The sequence below is a fragment of the Gorilla gorilla genome, chromosome 3 (genome assembly GCF_029281585.2).
Source record: "Gorilla gorilla gorilla isolate KB3781 chromosome 3, NHGRI_mGorGor1-v2.1_pri, whole genome shotgun sequence".
Classification (NCBI taxonomy): domain Eukaryota; kingdom Metazoa; phylum Chordata; class Mammalia; order Primates; family Hominidae; genus Gorilla; species Gorilla gorilla.
In genome coordinates, this window is record NC_073227.2 from 190,811,328 (window position 1) to 190,832,829 (window position 21,502).

At 39.2% G+C, this 21,502-nt stretch overlaps 1 long non-coding RNA gene across 1 annotated transcript; it reads left to right on the plus strand.

Moving 5' to 3' along the window:
* The first annotated feature begins 227 nt into the window (after positions 1–227).
* On the plus strand, positions 228–13,672 carry LOC129533149 (uncharacterized). The gene is made up of 2 exons (XR_008679189.1): positions 228–495; positions 13,273–13,672. It is a non-coding gene; the product is annotated as an uncharacterized lncRNA (long non-coding RNA).
* The last annotated feature ends 7,830 nt before the right edge of the window (positions 13,673–21,502 follow it).

The window sequence follows — 21,502 nt, forward strand, 5'->3', positions numbered from 1 at the left end:
GTTTACCAATCAGTTAGGTTCCTCCAGTTCCCCTAGGGTGGAGGGAGTAGCGGTGGGGAGAGGCTTGGGAAAAATCCCTCCCCATGGAAACCAGGAGGGAGCAAGACATTTCTCCTCAGTATTGCTGACTAAGTGTGTGTAAGAGGGATTCGACTGCTTAAAAATTTGCTATGAAAAATTCTCGACTTGAGTAATTTACACCCAGATTACCTGGCTGGAATTGCTGCTGCTGGCCGCGCAGCCGCCTCATCATAAGAGGCACTTGCGGAGGTTGATGGTGAGGGGCTCTTCCGGGTACCGCTCTGTCTCCCTGGCAACGCGGCTCCACTTCCACAGCTCAGAAGAACACAAGTTTTCCAGTCCATCGTCCGCGTGAGGAGAAATTACATGCAATCTACAGAATACCTTGACGTGATACTCTTCATCCTCACAGGGTTACGTTTTTAAAGGAATTTACAGTAGGATTCAGGGGGCTGATTTAAAAAACACAAAAAGGTAAAGTCTGTCCATCTTGAGACATTATCCTTTAAGTTGATGCTAATTGAGGTGAATCCATTGCTTTTAAAAACCTAGCACTTAAAAATCCATTCTCATTCACTTTCCTAAAATCTTCATTTTTTTTCTCACGATTGTTGGCTTTTACCTCTTTAAGTCACAAACCTATGACCATTTTGCACTGCTTTTCATTGCCCGGATGCTTTAGGTCATTCATAAACTCCAGTCTTTTCTCCTCTCCGATTCTTTCCCATCCTTCTAATACAGTGACTCATCTCATTATGTTCCTAAAAGCCTGACAAAGATACTGTGTATCGATTAAGAATCCTTTAAGACATGCTTTTCTCATAAATGCACCTTTGTGTAGCTGCTGTGGGTCTGAAATTTTGGGCTCTCATTTCACTTTAACTGGGATGAACATTTCTGGGGACAAAACAGCTCAATGGCGTTTGTCAGGACCCCGTGGTTATACCCAGGAATGCAGAACACAGCTTTGAGTCACACCGTCAGGACCCCCAGTCATGCCTCAGTAGTAAACACCGAGTTGTGAGTATGAATACTTGCTTAGAAGGAAACTTAAATGGCTTTTCTTGGATTCCAAGTCCATCTTTTGGTTTCATTTCTGACAGAGCTCTAATTTTTCTCAGACTTCTAGCCTGCTCTCAAAAGTAATACATGACATTGTTGCATGGAAAAAGTGTTAATGTAAATTTTGAGCCAGATAATTTACCCTATATTTTTCAGTTAAGTCTTTTTAAATTAAAAAACAAATTTTAACTATTGTGGGTACATAAGAGGTATATATATTTATGGGGTACATGTGATGTTTTGACACAGGCATGCCGTGTGTAATAATCAAATCAGGGTAATTAGGGTATCCATCACCCAAAGCATTTATTTCTTTGTCTTAGGAACATTCCGATCCTGCTCTTTTAGTTATTTTAAAATATACAATAAATAATTGTTGACTATCGTCACCCTGTTGTGCTATCAAATACTAGATCTGATTCCTTCTATTTTTGTACCTATTGATCATCCCCACTTTGTCCCCATTCCCGCTACCCTTCCCTCAGTTAAGTCTTAAACAACTATGATTTGCAGATGAGGAAACCGAGGCTTTAAAAGAAAGCATAGAATTCTAGATTTGAACCCAGAACCATCTAATCTTTGCCCTGCTCTACAAGAGTTCTTATTTTAATCTTTAATAATATTTTGAGATTCGGTCTTTGTTTAACATCATCCTCAGGCAAGGCAGGTTGTAATAATTATACTACATAGTCCTCAGTTTTTAATCCAAATAAACTGTGTGGAAAATATTTTCCACCAAAGGTTTTAAAATCTGCTTAACTTGTCTTGCAAAGTCTTATTTACTGACTTGCAGAATCTGGGCAGGAAGTACAATTTTTCATTTGTTTTGATTTTGCATATTTATTTGATTTCTTTTATTCCAGTTGGCTAGTTACTATCTAAAAATGTAGTTATACATAATCACTGGCTAAAATATTGGCCCACTTCACCCTACAATCCTATAACTTAAAAATTGTATTTACTAAACAAATAATTTATCATACATTCTCAGTGTAAAGATTCAGATACTATGCAACACGTAGATTGAAATACAAAGGTCTCCATTCATCACCATTCCATTAGATCTTATATTGATCTCCAGGGATAGTCACCAAAAGCAGAAAGATATTTATCATTCCAGCCTTTTATACATGCGCTTAGGGATTTCTGCACATGTACCTACATATGTACTGGATTCATTTATTCATTTAATTTAAAAGGCAGTTAGACTATGCTTGTTGTTTTGTACTTGCTTTTTCTCCCGTAATATTTAAAGATGTTTGCATGTCAGTTCAAGTAGATCTACCTCATTCTTTTCATGGCAGCACAGTATTTCATTTTCTAATACCAAAATTTCCTAAGGTGTGTTCCATGGTCAAAAAAAAAATTGGGAAATACAAGGTTAAACACAGTTAACTAGGATTCCTTACTATAGACTATCAGAGGCCCCAGTATGGTAATGGACATTGTAATCTCCAAGATGATCTATCCAGCATGGAATGTGTAGCAAACTTCGTGTACCACTTTGTTTAATTTGACGTCACAGCTTCTCCAGGGAGACGCTGCTTCTCATGGATGATGTAAATCTGGGAGAGCAGGCTAATAATTAGGATGCCTGATCTCAGCTGGCTGCACTCAAGGGGCCAGTCAGCCGGATAAAATTTAGCAGGAATAAAAATGTTGCACATTGGTTTTAAATATCAACAGCACAAGTATAGAACAAGGATTAATTATTTTTAGAAAAAGGGAAGTCTTCACAATTTTATATGAATGTGAGTTCAATACAAGCTATTAAGCTGATTTGACTACTTAAGCTAATGAAAATTTCAGGTGCATAATTGGAATTATTGTGTCCAGATCAACGGAGGAAATTATTGCAGTGTACTCATGCTGATCCAGCTTTAGTCCTTCAGCTACTCACAGGGAAAGCTCTACCTCTTAGCACCAGAGCCAATAACATGCTCTTGCCATTAACCCTGACTCAAGCTTGGAAGAGGGAGGAAGGCGGCAGGAAGAGAACGTAGGAGCTTGGACATAACTTTAGAAAATAACAATAACACTGCATGTGACATGTTAGAGTTTATAAAGGGTTTCCCCAAGGATTCATTTACTCCTCTTAATTCAAGGCTGCAGATACTATTTCCCTCATTTTGCAAAGGAAGAAAATAAGCCTCAGAGAAGTTATCAAGACCAGAGCTAGGTCTTGAGCCTAATTCTTTTGTTTTGTTTTGTTTTGTTTTGTTTTGATGCCAAGTCTAGGTCATTTCAACTGTATTCCATTTGTTTTTCTTTGGGTGTGTTTTTAAGTATTTCTTCTTTCCATTGTCTGAATCTTTGCTGTTCCCCGGGATACTCCATCTGAACTGAGCTAATCTGGTTTCTGACTGCTCACCTGCTCTATACATTTCTCTTTTTGAACATAAATGCTGAAACTATTAATGATGAGTGGGTTTGCATCATTGCACTACTTTCCCAATATATTCTTCCACTCCCACCTGCTCTCAGCTCTTTGCTTCTTCAACAGGATCTGCGGCTGCCGATTTTCTCAGCGCTGCTTTCAGTAAACGTCCCCACTGCTTACATAACAGAAAGCCCCTCACTTACTTATCTGGAATGGCTGCTTACTCGTCAGTATCCTGCTGAGTAAGGGCTGGTCAACATTAAATGTTCTGGAGTGGTCTTTGGTGGTATCCACTCTTAATCATTCATGGTATAAATAGGAAATGTAAAACTAAAAATTATATAATAAAATAAGTAATGAAAAGCAATTTTTAAAGCATTCTATTGCCAAGGAAGAAAACCTGTTTCTCAATGAGGCATAGCTATTGCATAATGATTATTAAAATGTTGATACAATGCCTAGATTGCTGTTTATGTATTTTTCATTAGGTTAATGGAAAACATGAAAATTTCTGGTTGATAAATTTGCATACAAAATGTAATTTCTGAAAGTGGATTAAAACAATTTTTTATTGTCCTGGATCAAGCATTTTTTTATTTTTCTATTTTTTGAGACAGAGTCTCACTGTGTCACCCAGGCTGGAGTGCAGTGGCATGATCTCGGCTCACTGCAACCTCTGCCTCCCGGGTTCAAGCAATTCTCCTGCCTCAGCCTCCCAAGTAGCTAGAATTACAGGCACCTGCCACCATGCCCGGCTAATTTTTTGTGTTTTTATTAGAGACAGGGTTTCAACATGTTGGCCAGCCTGGTCTCAAACTCCTGACCTCAGGTGATCCACCTGCCTTGGCCTCCCAAAGTGCTGGGATTACAGTTGTGAGCCCCTGTGCCCGGTCAAGCATTTTTTTTTTAAAGTCAAAAGTGTTGATGCATGTTCAAAAACAGATATTCAATTATTAAAAACCATTTTATCCAATGTATCACCTGAAAGAAGTATTACCATATTGAGCTTTTGTGTAAACTTCATGGAACTGGGGTTCAAACTTCAGAAACACATAGGAGATTTTTTGAGAAATGTTTAACTATATTGAAAAAAGGAGAGAACTTTGGAAGATCATGATATGAATGTCATTTTTTTTTAGAACAGATTGAAAACTGGCTTCTTTCTTCTTTCACAAACTATCCATATAGCTATGGTGCTTGCGATTGACATTGGCATTATTGATGTACCAAGTCACCTTTAAAATACTTACCTAAATATGCTGGATGTGGTGGCTCACACCTGTAATCCCAACACTTTGGGAGGCCAAGGCAGGAAGATGGTTTGTGCCCAGTAATTCAAGGCTGCAGTGACCTATGATCAGACCATTGCACTCCAGCCCAGTTGACAGAGCAAGTCTCTTGTAAAAAAGTTTACCCAAATATTTTAGGTGCCTCAGAAAATCTCTCAGTCAATCAAGTAATGTAAACTAATAATTAAGCAGTAAATGTTACTACATGATGAGTGCTGTGGGGGAAATCAAGAAGTTTAAGATAATGCCCCAAAACACAGGGAACTTCTAATCTAGTTGAAGAGCTAAGTCCATGCCTGACAACAGAATAGGAGCTCATTGACTAATTATTATTTATTTATTTATTTATTTTGAGACAGAGTCCTCATCTTGTTACCCAGGTCGGAGTACAGTGGAGCGATCTCAGCTCACTGCAACTTCCACCTCCCGGATTCAAGCGATTCTCCTGCCTCTGCCTCCTGAGTAGCTGGAACTATAGACGCCCGCCACCACGCCCGGCTAATTTTTGTATTTTTAGTAGAGTCAGGATTCGCCATGTGGGCCGGGGTGATCTCAAACTCCTGACCTCAGGTGATCCACCCACCTTGGCCTCCCAAAGTTCTGGGATTATAGGCATGAGCCACTGCACCCAGCCCTAATTATTAAGTGAACCAAAGAATTTCTCCCCACCCTCTAATATCTACCCTTGTGATATAGATATTAAATGAGAAGAGAAAGTAACTCTGTGTAGGAGGTGAGTTTTGAGTGATGTGGAAGGATGAGGTGGATGTGACCCACTTAAGAAGAGCCTGGAGAGCATCACAAGGAGGTGGGATGGCCAGAGGAAAGGATGAGAAAAACATTCACTGAGTATTAATGATATTCCAGACCTTATGCGTATATTGTCTCATTTAATCCTCATAGCACCCTAGGAAGTGAACCGTATTTTGCCCATTTTTCAGAAGAGGAAACTGGGGTGCAGCTCCAGATTCGAAAACTTGTGCTTTTTTTTTTTTTTTTTTTTTTTTGCTACACATTTTCTCTGTGAAAGCCTTAAAAGGTGAGCTAGCTCTCCCTAAATCTGTCATACAGATTGAAAGTCAACAGTGCCCTCACTTGATAGATGGTAAGATAGAAGCATAAGGAATCATATGCATTTTCAAAATGAAATAGCCATTTGAGGTTACTATCAGTTCATCCTGATGGCCAAGCAGCACACCTTCCTTATCTATAAATCTCTTTCATGTTTAATAAATGTCCTTGAATTTGGCCCTTTGTTAATGTGACTTATGAGGTCTTTATTTCTTCAAGGCAATTATTTACAAATTTATGAATTAACAATCTGGTCAATGTGTACCTGCGCCTAAGCAATTAGACAAATGTTGTTCTTGGCCTCTGCTGAAAACCCTCACCTCCCTATGACTTTGCACCTTCTCTCTTCCTGATAACAGACAGAAGACATATTTCACTGGTGCTCAAATCAGCTCTGGCATTAATGGAGGTGCTGAATAACTTTAAGTAATTATTTAGGACTATAAATTTTTGTTTAGCTCACATATGTAACCCTTAATTGCCAATACTAATTAGAGATGGATGGAAACCTGAGGCCCAAAGATGCCACAGAGGTTTACAGAATATAGACAGACTTCACTGAAAGACGGGATTCTAAATAATGTCTCTTCTTTATTCCCTTATCTTAACCACCTTTGAATCCTTTAGTTTCATTCACTAATAACAAGTTGATCCTGCTCTGGGAGCCAATGGAGTTTCATGGGACTTTGGTTTATACTCTGTTTTAAATTTCTCTTCTTTTAATGGAGTCACTCTCTTCTTCGAGACTTTTAGAAATTCATCTTCTCATTGTTACCAGGAGCAGCATTTTGCATTAGTCCATGATTGCACTTTCTATCTGAAGAATTCATAAAGGTTCAAAATACATTGTTAAAAATTATCAGAATGCTATGGCATCAAAATACTGGTTGTCAAAGAATTCTTTGAAGTAATTTTAAAATTTTATTGTTTAAATAAATTTTTTAAAGAAGAAAATAGAGACAGGATCTCTCTATGTTGCCCAGGCTGGTCTCGAACTCCTGGGCTCAGGTTATCCTTCTGCCTCTGGCTCCCAAAGTGCTGGGATTGCAAGGCATCAGCCACCACATCCGACCTAGGGTGATTTTTAAAGAAGCACACTAATAGAGTTAACTTCATTGCAACATAAAAGCAATTCCATTGCAGTTTATTACTGTTTAAAAAAGCTGAACAGAATAGCAAAAGTGTAAAAACAAATCCTTCAATCCTTTTTACAATTTGGTAAACATTCCCTATAATTGTTTGTGCCGATGACAAAAATCTATACGTAGGAGAGGTCATATATTTTATTAATCTACATATGCCTGTCAAGAATCTATCATGAGTATCTTTCTGTAGCAATACATGAGGATCTGTTTTATGCATTTGAATACTGCATAATATTTCTGTTTTTCTTTTTTAAAATTTTATTTTATGACTCCACCAGATCACTGGAATAAATACTGCATGATGTTTCATTGTACGTATACATCATGATAATTCTATTGATGGAAAGTTTGATTTTTTTCCCTAATTTTAGCTTCTTAAAAAAGGGCAATAATAAATATTATTTTACATAACATATATTTTGTCTATACCTTTTCACACTTAACTCTTAAATAAATTACCAGAAATTAGACTGATGAATCAAAGGGTATGCACATTAACATTTTTGATACATAGTGTTAGTTTGCCCTCCAGAAATACATTGCCAACTTATATTTTAACAAACATGATGTGAAGGTACCTATTTCCCACCCACTTTATAGCACTTGACGTGAACACACCATTTTGTCAAACTGGCAAATATTTTGTTTTCATTTGCATTTCTTTGAAAGTTGCTGATGTTAAGCATATTTTCCTTTGTTTAAAGTCTGTTTGCATTTCTTCCAAGAATTTATATCTTTTCCCCACTGCTTTAGCTTTTTCTTACTTATTTCTAACCTCTCTTCATATATTATGGACCTTATTCTATTGCCATATATGTTGCAAATATTTCCTCAACATTGTTGTTTGTCAACTGTTATTGAAATATGGTAATTTTTACATTTAATTTTTAATACATCTGAAATTTACCTTGACGTAAATAGGAGTTTAACCTACTTTGCTCCCACAACATTTTAATAATTTTCCTGGCGCCATTTATTGAATAATTCATTGTGTTAGATCAGTTGCAGTAATGACCTCAATTTGCTTACTCCTCCTTGTAACCATGCCCTTTGGTAGTGCCCTCCCCCATGGATTCTGTGCTTGGTATTGACTTGTTTAGGCTGATGGGACAGTAGCAAATATGATACAAAAGGGCACTTGAAAAGTGATTATACATTGGGGCTTACCTGTTCTCTGCTCTTAGAACTCTGCCACTATCTAAACAAGGCCAGGTTAGCCTGATGGATGGTAAGAGACTTGTGGCCCATTCTCCCCTGTTTCTCCCAGACAATCATGAGATGTGTGAGTGAGACCATTTAAAACTAGTCAGCTCCACTGGCCAACCAGCTGACTACAGACACATGAGCAGGCTCAGCCAAGATCAACCAAGTCTGGTCAGATCCCAAATCCACCTGGCTTACTCTAGCCCAATTGCCATGCCACAAAATTATGAACTAAATAAATGTAAATGGTTCTTATTTCAATTGACTGAGGTTCTGAGTGGTGTGTCACACAATAAAAGATAACTAGTACATCCAGCTTACCTGTACTGATTTGAAAGTCATATTTATCATACAGTAAATTCCCACTTATACACATGTCTATTTCTGAGTTCCTTATTTTGTTTCTTTGATCTATTTATTTCTTCCCCTTCTAACACCACACTTAAAATTACTGTAGCTTTATGGCATGTTTTACTATTTGGTAGGTTAATTCCACCACCCCATAGCCATGACAATTTTTTTTTTTTAGAAGAAATTTGTCAAGTTCCCCAAAATGTCTTGTTGGGATTTAATTTCAAATTGCATTAAGTTTTGTAATATTTTGCATTTTCAGTACAGAAATTGGGTAAGTTTCTTTATCTGCTCTTATATTCTTCAGCAGCATTTTACATTTTTCTTCAAAAAAGTTCCACATAAATTCTTGTTTAGTTTATTACCTATTTTATCAGTCAGGGTTTAACCTGAAAGGCAAAACCAACAGGAGGTACATATTGAAATATTTGTTGCCAATAATTGTGTAACAATGATGGGATTTGGGGGGCTAGAGAGGACAGTCTAGATCTGTCAGGCCATCAGGAAGGGCAGACTGTAATTCTTGGACATCAGCTGAAGCCACTATCCAGAGATGAAATTCCTTCCTCCTGGGAGCCTCAGTTCTGCTTTTCTTTTTTTGTTTTTTGTTTTTTCTTTTTTGAGACAGAGTCTCTCCCTGTTGGCCAGGCTGGAATGCAGTGGCACGATCTTGGCTCACTGCAACCTCTGCCTCCTGGGCTCAAGCAATTCTCCTGCCTCAGCCTCCCGAGTAGCTGGAATTACAGGCGCCTGCCACCACACCCAGCTAATTTTTGTATTTTTAGTAGAGACGGGGTTTTACCATGTTGGCCAAGCTGGTCTCGAACTCCTGACCTCAGGTGATCCGCCCACCTCGGCCTCCCAAAGTGCTGGGATTACGGGCGTGAGCCACCGCACCCGGCCCCATTCTGCTTTTAAGGCTTTCAGTGAATTGAATGAGGCCCACCAAAATTATCAAGGATAATCATCATTACGTAAAGTCAATCAATTATGGATGTTGATCTACAAAATACCTTCAGCGCAACACCTGGATTAGTGTTAGATTCAATATTGGGGATATTAATTTAGTCACGTTGCTACATCAAAAAGACCATAACATTTGTATTTTGTGTTTTTGTTTTTTCTTCTAAATTTTTCCTTATATTTTCTGATAACTTATTTTCCATAGAAAAACAAGTGATTAAAAAATGTTTTTTGTAACTCACACCTATGTTCTTTTATTGTATTTAAGAGCGGGGCTTTTTTGCTTGTTTTCAAACAACTATAATATTTTATATATATTTCATAAATATTTTATACATATTTTGTTGTCTCTCTTTGGTCAGAGTTTCTGGAAAAATGGTGAAGAATAGAGTAAGACTTCTGCTTCTAGGAGTTTCGGATGAGATCATTTAGATCAATCCTCTTTCTGGTGACAAATTTAAAAATCTGTGTTGGGTAGGAATGGTAGCTCATGCCTGTAATCCCAGCACTTTGGGAGGCCGAGGCGGGAGGATCACTTAAGCTCAGAAGTTCGAGACCAGCCTGGGCAACACAGTGAGACATTGTCTCTATTTAAAAATAAAAATTAAAATAAATTTAAAAGAATTTTTTTAAAAACCCTCTTCTTAAAAGCTTCAAAAAGCTAAGAAGATGATGAAGAATGAGAGGAAGAGAGCGCAGAATTTGAGCTTGGCACTTGGGTTCACTTTGCCCCTGGTGCTGTTTCTTTTTTTTTGAGACGGAGTCTCACTCTGTCGCCCAGGCTGGAGTACACTGGCCGGATCTCAGCTCACTGCAAGCTCCGCCTCCCGCATTCACGCCATTCTCGTGCCTCAGCCTCCCGAGTTGCTGGGACTACAGGCGCCCGCCACCAAGCCCAGCTAATTTTTTGTATTTTTAGTAGAGATGGGGTTTCACCGTGTTAGCCAGGATTGTCTCGATCTCCTGACCTCGTGATCCGCCCGCCTCGGCCTCCCAAAGTGCTGGGATTACAGGTGTGAGCCACCACGCCCGGCCCCCTGGTGGTGTTTCTTAATCCAGAAGAGACTGCAGAGAGGTGAGTTGTGTTTTCAGGACTCTCACTGGCTAAGGTTGTAATCCAGGGCCTGCCAAGGGTGAGTGCCTAGCAAGCCATCCTGCACTTTGAGCTGGGCCCCCAAAAGACTGATCCATTGGAGTAAAGAACATCAGATAGAATCTAGTCCTTGCATGGATTGTGATCCAGGTTACAGCAATCTTGGTGGCCAGCAGAATTGTAAGCCCTGTGCTTGGGCTGAGGTGATCCAGATCGCTAGTGCCCTGGATGCTTGGCAAAAACAACTCTTTCAAATCCTCTTTGGAGAAAGATAATGTTATTTTAGATCTCTTTCTACAATTTTCAAGTAAAATGGCCAGCACACATTCAGGAGTTTGGACTTCATGAGCAAGAACCAAGAAAAATAACCAACAACAGAAACAAATTTACAAAGACTCCAGATGGGGGAATTATCAGGCACAGAGTGATAAAGAACTTCTTTGTTTTATTCCTGCCTTGAAGAAAATGATTTGATGTCTCACGATTCACTATCACATTTGCTCTTGTTACCTATAAATGCCATTTACTATGATAGAGTGCTTTCCTCCTTTAATTTGTTAATACATTTTTAAAATCAGTAATGGATATTAAATTATATCAAATCTCTATCATACATAGTTTGATTGTGACTTTTACCATGAATTTTGTGGATTTCCTAACATTAAACCATTATTATGTTCCAGAAATAAATCCTAACTGGTGTTAGTGAGTTTTTAAAAACATACTTCTGGGCTGGGCGTGGTGGCTCATGCCTGTAATCCCAACATTTTGGGAGGCTGAGGCAGGCGGACAACTTGAGGACAGGAATTTGAGACCAGCCTGAGCAACATAGTGAAACTCTTCTCTACTAAAATTATAAAAATTAGCCAGGTGTGGTGGCGTTCACCTGTAATCCCAGCTACTTGGGAGGCTGAGGCAGGAGGATCACTTGAACCTGGGAGACAGAGGTTGCAGTGAGCTGAGATCGTACCACTGCACTCCAGCCTGGGTGACAGAGTGAGACTCTGACTAAAAAAATAAAAATAAAAATATACTTCTGATTTTATTTGTTACTATTCTTGTTATTCTTGTGTTTATACTCGTAAGTGAGATTGGTATATGCTTTTTTTTTTTTTTTGAGCCACCTGTCAGATTTTGGTATTGAAGTTATAAAGAAAATTGAAAACCTTTTCAGAAAAAAATTTATGGTGTTTATGTTTCAGGTGGCAAGTATTACTAATAATTGTCTTTTTTATTTGTCTATTTCATTTTAGATTCTGCTCTTTTTGGTTTCTAATTTTAGGTGATTTTGAGTATCTTTTCAATAATATTTATTTTGTTATGAACTGATTATGTCCTTAATCTATTGGATTTTTTGGTTGTTGTTTGTTGGTTGTACTTTCATTTTGTAGACTTTTAAGAGCTTTCCACCTATTAAGGAAATTAATCAATTCTCATTATAAATGTTGCAAATGCCATCCACTCCAGTTTTTTAAATTTTACTTTGATTTGCTTATTGCATTTTTCCTATAGAAATTTATAATTTTAAATAAATTTTATCTATCGATTTTATCTTTTCTGGGTTTTATGTTTTGCTTAGGAAGGTCTTCCTCGTTCTAAGATTATTTTTAAAACTCCTATATTTTTCCCAGCACTCTTATTATTTCACTTTTTTGATGTTTAAATTGATAGGTTGTTTGGAACTTATTTTGAAGTAAGGGGTGAGGAAAGAATCTGACTTTTTCCCTAGATGGCTATAATAAATTGTGAAATATGATTTAATGAATCTTTTTACCCCAACTAATTTGAAATACTGCTTTTTACTCCTATATTAATTTTGATCTATATCTTGACTTTCTGGTCTATTCTATTGATCTATCTTGTCATTACCAACCCCAAACATTTTTAATTTCTCTACATTTAGAATACATTTTAATATCGATATGGTAGTTTATGATTCTAATCATTTTTATGTTTATTTCTACTTCATTTTATTGTGGTCTTATACTACTTTTCTTCCCTAATTTATTGTGATTATCTTTGCAGCTTAATAGTGTATCAGTTTTTATAAATGTTACATAAAGAATTGAAAAAATATGTTTGCTGTTTGCTATTTGCTGACAAAAATTTTCATGTATAGCCTTTGAGGTCAAGAATGATAATTGAATTTTTCATATCTTCTACATCCTTATTTGTGTGTTTGTTTTCTGAATGATGATTCAAATTCTGAAAGAAGCATGTTAAAATCTCCAGATGCCAAGGTGAATATGTCACATTCTTACATTCTGTCCATTTTTAGTTCAATGCAATGTCACTTAATGCAAGAGCTTATGATTGCTTTTCTGCTTTGGTGGTGCTACATTTTGAATATTTCTTCCCTCCAAAACTCTTGCTGAAATTTATTCCCCAATGTGGCAGGATTGAGAGATGGAATAAATCATGAGGGCTTTCCCCTCATAAATGGACTAATCCATTAGTGGGTTAATGGATTAATGAGTTAGTGAATTAATGGGCAATCATGGAAGTGGACTGGTGGCTTTATAAGAAGAGGAAGAGAGACCTGAGCAAGCATGTTAGCACACTCAACCCCCTCGCCATGTGGTGTCCTGCACCCCCTCAGGATTCTGCAGAGGGTCCCCATCAACAACATTACCAGTGGAGCCCTGATGAAATAACTAGGAAAGTTTCTTCTTTTTCTTACTTTTTTTTTTTCAGTCCCTTTATTTATAGGCACAGCTGCGTAAAGAAATAAGACGGCCCCTGATGGCGACAGAGCTTCTTGACCCCTGACCAGGTATCAAAGGAAGACAAGACCTCACGAAACCGGCACAAATTGGAACAGTTGCCTTGAGGTCATTAAAATATCATTACAATGCTAAAATTCCCTCCCCTGAAAGAAAAGCTCTGGTGTTTTGTGTACATGTGATGTATGAAGTCATATGCATATGAATTGAGCCTGCATGTCTGGAGGGCCGCTCTGCACATGCTAACATTCCTCTTCTACCTTGAACCTAGTCCTTAAAAACCCATGCAACGTTCAGAGAGAAGGTGCATTTAGAGTGAGAGCTGGCCTTCTCCGTTCCCTGGCCAGTGAATAAAAACCTGATTGCCTTTTCCAATTGAATGTTCTTTCTGCGCAATATATACAAAATGGAGAAAGAATTCGGTTTACCAGTGACAACAGGAAGGCTGTCAGCAGATGTGGCCCTTTGAACTTCTCAGCCTCCAGAACTGTAAGAAAGAAACTCCTTTTCTTTATAAATGACCTTTTCTTTATAAGTTTCAGGTATTCTGTTATAAGCAACAGAAAATGGACTAAATCAGAAAATTAGTACTGAGAAGTAGGGTTGTTGCTATACAGATACCTGAAAACGTGGGAGCAGCCTTGGGACTTTGTAATGGGTGGGTGCTGAAAGAGTTTGGAGGAGCAGGCTAGAAAAAACTGTTTAGGTGTGAATGGAGCATTAGGGGGTGATCCTGGTGAGGACTCAGAAGAGAAGACTAGGGAAAGTCTGCATCTTCTTAGAGATTACTTAAGTGGTTGTGATCATGTAACCAAAATGCAGATTCAGTTGCTTGCCACGTGCAGAATCCAACTAACAACAGCAAGGTCTGGTGTGAAGAAAGTGAATTTTTATTCAAAAACTAGCTTACAGGAAGGAGTACAGGCTTTCTGCCTGAAGGGCACTGCTTTACTTGTAGGGCAGAAAGCAGGGGTTTATAAAGGGGGACTTGGCATGAATGGCATGCAGGGGAGTGAGTGAGCCAGTGGGGTTTTGGTGACTTGCTTCAGTGCCTTCTGGACTGGGTAGCTGAGCGGTGCCATCACGGGCAGAACTAGGCTGTAAAGTGGCCATTGTCTCGGGGTCCTCTCCAGGTAGGAGAGAGTTTCCTACAGGGCATACTTTAGGTTGTAAATTGAGTGTTGTCTCCCGAGACAGTCCCCTGGTTGGAGAGGTTCTTGGCTCTGGAGCTTCTAAGCACATAGAGAAGCTTGCCCTGTAGGGAGTGTCTGGTGAAGGGAAGGTAAAAGGTTATAATTGCATTGGTAAGGACCTAAGTAGGAAGTGGGAAACAGGGGAAGAAGAGGAAAGAGAAAAGGAGAAAAAAGTAATTAAAAAAATGTGTTATCTTTCTCTTAGAAAAATAGAGGTACAGGCCGGGCACGGCAGCTCACGCCTGTAATCCCAGCACTTTGGGAGGCCGAGGCAGGCAGATCATGAGGTCAGGAGATCGAGACCATCCTGGCTAACACAGTGAAACCCTGTCTCTACTAAAAATACAAAAAATTAGCTGGGCGTTGTGGCAGGCGCCTGTGGTCCCAGCTGCTCGGGAGGCTGAGGCAGGAGGACGGCGTGAACCTGGAGGTGTACCTTGCAGTGAGCTGAGATGGTACCACGGCACTCCAGTCTGGGTGACCGAGCGAGACTCCATCTCAAAAAAAAAAAAGAAAGAAAAATAGAGGTACTCAGTTACAATCAGAATGTTGGTCGAAATATGGACAGTAAGACCATTCCAATGAAGTCTCAGATGGAAATGAGGAACAGAGTATTGGAAACCGGAGTAAAGACCATCCTTGTTATAAAGCAGCAAAGAACTTGGCTGAACTGTGTCCATGCCTGAGGACTTTATGAAAGGCAGAACTTAAGAGTGATGAACTGGAATATATGGCAGAAGAAATATTTCAACAGCAAAGCATTCAGGCTGCTGCATGACCACTTTTGGCTGTTTATAGTAAGATGAGAGAAGAAACAGAGGGGAAAAATTTTGGAAAATTCACAGCCTGGCCATGTGGTAGAGAATGAAAGAGCATTTTCAAGAGAGGAAACCAAGGATGTGAGCAAGTGACCAATTAATGAGAGAATTAGAATGAATGGAAGAAAGCCAGAGGCTCTTTGTTATGACAATGCGAGAAAACCCCTGAAGGCATTTCAGAGATCTTTGAGGCTGCCCCTCCCATTACAGAACCAGAGGTATAGGAGGGCAGAGCGGTTTCGGGGCTAGGCTGCTGCCCAGGATCACTTCGGGTCTGTGTTCCCTGCATTTCAAGACAGTGCTCCTCAGTGCCCCATCCGTGGCTCAAGCAGCCCCAGGTGCATCTTGATCCACAGCTCCAGGAAGTATAAGTTGTAAGCCATGGTGGCATCCATGTGGTGTTGTCTATGGGGTTTCAGAATACAAGAGCTATGGGGATATGACTGCCTCCACCTATGTTTCAAAGAACGACTTGTACTGGAAGCCTAAGCAGAAACCTGCCACAGGGGTGGAGCTGCCACAGAGAGCCTCTATTAGGTAAATTCCCAGCAGAAATGTAGGGTTGGAGCCACCACAGAGAGCCCCAGCAAGGGCAATGCCTAATGAAACCATGGAAGCAGAACCACCAAGGAGACCACCTAACTGTAGGGCCACCAGCATGCAAACTAGCCTGGCAGAGCTGTGATGTGGCTTGCACCCAGCAAAGCCACTGGGGCAGGGCTTCCGGAGACCTTGGGGCCAAGCCACTACTCCAATGTCCCTAGGATGCAGGACACTGAGTCAAAGTGTCTCGAACTCTTGACCTCAGGAGATCACCTCTCCTTAGCCTCGCAAAGTGCTGGGATTATAGGCATGAGCCACCGTGCCTGGCCCATTTTTGCCTATTTCTGCCTTTTGGAATGGGAATGTGTACCCTATGCTTATGTATAGATAATATGTTTTGATTTCACAGGCTTGCAGATGAGACTTGGACTTTGGACTTTAGAGTTGGTGCTGGACTGAGTTAAGACTTTGGGGCTGTAGGGATGGAATGAATGTATTTATATGTGAGAAGGATATGAGTTTTGTGGGGCCAGGAGTGGAATGCTATGGTTTGAATATTTGTCCCCTCCAAAACTCACGTTGAAATTTAACCCCCAATCTGGCAGTATTGAGAGGTGGGCCTTTAAGAGGTGATTGGATCATGAGGGCTCACCCCTCAATCTATTCATGGATTAATGGATTAATTGGTTAATGGGTTTTCACTGGAGGGAAACTGGTGGCTTTATAAGAAGAAGAAGACAGGCTGAACAAGCATGCTAGACACTCAGCCCCACTGCCATGTGATGCCCTGTGCCCCCTCAGGACTCTGCAGAGGGTCCCACTAGCAAGGAGCAAGAAGGTTCTCCCCAGATGCAGTCCCTTGACCCTGGATTTCTCAGCCCTCAGACCTGTAATCAATACATTCATTTTCTTTATAAATTATCCAGTTATAGGTATTTTCTTTTAAGCAAAAAAAAAAAAAAAAAAAAAAGACTAAAATGGGTGGATTGTAACACTTACCAATCACTATCCCTTTAAAACAATGTTTTTTCTTGAAGTCTTTACTTTGATATTAATGTAATCACTTCAGCTTTTTTTCTCTTTGCATTAGTTTGGTATATTTTTTATCTATGCCCTTACAGTAATATATCTATCTCATTTGATTTAGTTATATCTTATAAACATATAGGTGAATTTTGTTACATCTTTTTTTTTTTTTTTGAGACGGAGTCTCACTCTGTCGCCCAGGCTGGAGTGCAGTGGTGCGATCTTGGCTCACTGCAACCTCTGCCTCCCGGGTTCAAGTGATTCTCCTTTCTCAGCCTCCTGAGTAGCTGGGACTACAGGCACGTGCCACCATGCCTGGCCAATTTTTTGTATTTTTAGTAGAGGCGGGATTTCACCATGTTAGCCAGGATGGTCTTGATGTCCTGAACTCGTGATCCTCCCACCTTGGCCTCCCAAAGTGCTGGGATTACCGGTATGAGCCACTATGCCCAGCCAAGAATACTTCCTTAACAATTATTTTAAATGTTACAAATACATTATCACTTAACAGTAAATCTTACAGGTTTCACAGCTCACTGCTATTTCGTCTAGACTACATGTTTCGATTTCTTGAGATCTTTATTCTGATTCATTTGTTATTTCAGCAGACTACTTCCTGGAATAGTTTTCTTCATAAAGAGTGTTAAGAGAGAGGCTTTCTTGTCCTCCAGTGCTGAAGCGGGTTTCTTTGTCCTCACAGAAGAGTGAGCCTTTACCTCAGAAGCTGTAAATGTTGTCCCACCATCTCTCTCAGCATTTATGTAGCAAACACTCACTTCAGTGTCAGCTCCAGTATCTCTTCTATGAAATGACCTGTTTATTCTGAACCTTATAGAAGTTTCTTTGCATCCTTTGAATTAACATTTTTCATCAGCATACCACTTGGTATGTGTTTTCCTCTATTAGAATTTCCTTCACCGTGCCAACCTTGTTCCTGCCTTGGAGGCCTTGCACTAGCTCTTCCTTCTTTTCGGAATGATCTTCCCCGACACTGCAAGGCTGCCTCCTTCCCACCATTAGCCCTCACTTCAAATCCATCAAGTCGTTTTATGACCACCATATCTAAAACATCTCCTAATCACTGTCATCATCTATCACATTCGTTATCCTGTTTTATTGTCTTCAGAAGTGTTTATTATGGTCTGATATTATCACATTTATTTATTTGTGCTGATTGTCTTCCCTTCACAACTGGAATGTAAACTCCATGAACGCCTCTGCTGTATTATTTTCTACTCTATCTTTGGCTCCAATGATAGTGCCTAGCTCATAGGAGAAGCTGAATGAATGAAGGAGAAATACCAGGAGCTGCTTTTCCTCTTTCTAAGATTTTCCAAATATTTTCCATGTGATCAGTCCTCCTCTTCCTATTCAATTTGTTAACTATCCAACCATTCTTCTGGTCTACCTCAAGGCTTTTGGTTAGAAGTAAAGTAACACCCCACCCCCCAACCCCTGCACACTTGCAAGAGGGCAAATGGATACACACAGAATGAAGTTCAAGGAACTCTAGCATATTGGACAGCTGAATTATTCAGCTGACTTAATGAAGTTCACAAAGTTCCTGGAGTATCTGGTAGAACTCCTGTCCTCTGTTTGACATTATTTAAATTACTCTCCAGTTCTTATTTCTGTTTACCGCCTAGTCACAGCCAAAGAATATCGAATGCTGCTTTTGTTGTGCTTTGTAAATATGATTCAACAGATATCAAGATTACAATTGTAAACTAATCTGTTTTTGCTAGAGATTTGGTTTAATATGATTTGGTTTGGCTGACCTAATCAGGCTTGGCAATGGAAGTTACTCTCAGAAATCTAATGCCAATAGTAAGGCCACTTTCTTCAGATATTATGCCTGGAGCATATAGTGAAGGCTAGAAACCTGGGTTCCCCACACTGCTGTTTTTGCTTTACCACACCATAATCTTGCTTAAAGAAACAGAGTCGAAGTTATAAGCTGCTATAACTAATTTTAACAATGAAAAAGTTTTATTCGATTAGTACATGTTAGGGGTGTTATAAATTTACTGAATGTAGGCATAGATGAATATAAATAAATACTAAAAAGAGTTCAAATGAGTGATTAGTTAGGCTTTGCTTATAGCTATGAAATCTTCCTGGGATGAAAGGGGATCACACTGAAGAAATGGAAGAGGAAGGTGAAAGTTTGGAAAGACTAGGAAACACTTGTGCTTGGATACATATATGCAATGATTTGATATTGAGTGTCTATAAAATTCTCATCATTTCCTGTTCGTCCACTCTATAAAACTCAATTTGTAGTAGAGATTGCTGAGCAGGAAATGCAATGGCTGCTTTGAAGCTAGCAATTATAGTGCTATTCACCAAATCTTACCAGTGATAAGAGACTTCTCAGAGTTCCTTTTTCTTCTGGCGTGATGACTAGCAGGGGTCCTCTGGTGGCTGCTCCATAAGCCTGGGTCCTGCAGCGAGTATGATAGAGATTAGAGTTCCCAGCTAAGCACCAGGGATCATATATTGATCACACATTGTGTACTAGAAATAAGTCTTTCTTGCTTTAAGACACAGAGATTTGGGATAGTTTGTTATTGCAGCATAACCTAGCCCACCCAAACCAATATATAGAGCTTAAACAACCTACTCCAATGGGAAACTTTATCTAATCTCTTGCTTCGAATACCATTCTTTTCTTCCTTTTTTTTGAGACAGAGTCTCACTCTGCTGCCCAGGTTGGAGTATAGTTGCATGATCTTGGCTCATTGTAACCTCTGCTTCCTGGGTTCAAGCGATCCTCATACCTCAGCCTCCTGAGTAGCTGGGATTATAGGCGTGTACCACCACGCCCAGCTAATTTTTTTGTATTTTTAGTAGAGACGTGGTTTCACTGTGTTGGCCAGGCTGGTCTTGACCTCCTGGCTCAAGTGATCCGCCCAACTTGGCCTTCCAAAGTGCTGGGATTACAGGCGTGAGCCGCTGTGCCCAGCTGCCATTTCTCATTCTTCCTCTCTGACATCTCAGTCTCTTTCCTGTTTCTTATGATCCTCCACCAGCTTTTGGGCTTTACTTCAGCATTACATCTTTAAAAAAAGTTTTTTTAAACTTTTATTTTAGGTTTGGGGTACATGTACAGGTTTGTTATATAGGTAAACTCATGTCACAGGAGTTTGTTGTGTAGATTATTTTGCCACCCAGGTAGTAAGCTTATTAAAAAGTCAAAAAATAACAGATGCTGGTGAGGTTGCAGAGAAAAAGGAACACTTATTCACTGTTGGTGGGAGTGTAAATTAGTTGAACTGTTGTGGAAAGCAGTGTGGCAATTCCTCAAAGAGCTAACAGCATTACATCTTCAATCTTACTGCCTTACCCAACTGATAGGCACAAATAAAAACATGTATACTTTTTAAAAAATTATTTATTTTCATTTTTTCTTCAGATACCGTGACTTCAAAAACATGTATAATTTAAAAAATAACTTAAAAAATTTCCAAGAAGAAAAATAAAAGGGTGAAAAGATCTGGTGGGAAAGTATCAGAGAAAATGGGACAGAAGAGGCTGGGTATGGTGGCTCATGCCTGTAATCGCAGCACTTTGGGAGGCCGAGGCTGGCGGATCACAGGGTCAGGAGATTGAGACCATCCTGGCTAACACAGCGAAACCCCATCTCTACTAAAAATACAAAAAATTAGCTGGGCGTGGTAGCAGGCACCTGTAGTCCCAGCTGCTCAGGAGGCTGAGGCAGGAGAATGGCATGAACCCAGGAGGCAGAGCTTGCAGTGAGCCAAGATTGCACACCACTGCACTCCAGCCTGGGAGACAGACTGAGACTCTGTCTCAAAAAAAAAAAAAAAAAAAAAGAAAAGGGACAGAAGAATAACATTATGTAAGATTTCCAGCATATACTCTCTCTTCATTTCCCATTCCTTTCATTTCTTCATTCATGAAACAAAATATTTAGCATTTGCTATGAGCCAGTTTTAACCATCAGGACAAAATGGCAAACAAAAGTCATGAAAATTACAGTCTAGCTGAAAAGACAAAATTTATCAAATAATTATACAAATAAATGTAAAACTATAATAGTGATAAGTGCTATGAAGAGGAGATGCACACATTATGTGTCCATATCTATTGTCTGTCCATCTGGAATGATAAAGCAAATGTAAGACATTCATAATTAGAATATATTGCTATATAGAAATAATGGTGTACAGAAATTCTTGGTACTATTCTTGCAACTTTTCTGTATGTGTGAAATTATTTCAAAATTAAAAAGGCTTTTTCAAAGCAGTAACTGGTGTGGTGGTGTGTACACTTATTAGACAGAATTACCTGGATTGGTTATCTCTGTTTAGTACTTGATTCAAACTTGGCCAAATTATATTGCCTGGCATTGTAATTCCTCTTTCGGTGCTAATCATTGTCCCTGCAGAATCCTGTGGCCCACACATGGTAATAAAATGAATGAAAAATCCATTGTAAATCACACTTTATATTAAAACATATGAACAAAACTCCCTGCCTTTGTTTTTTCTATTTTAAAAAGTGATATGTAATTAATATGTAAAATTAGGAAAGAATACAATAAGTCTAATAAAAAATGAAAATTACTTATAACTCATCAGTCAGTGATAATCACTGT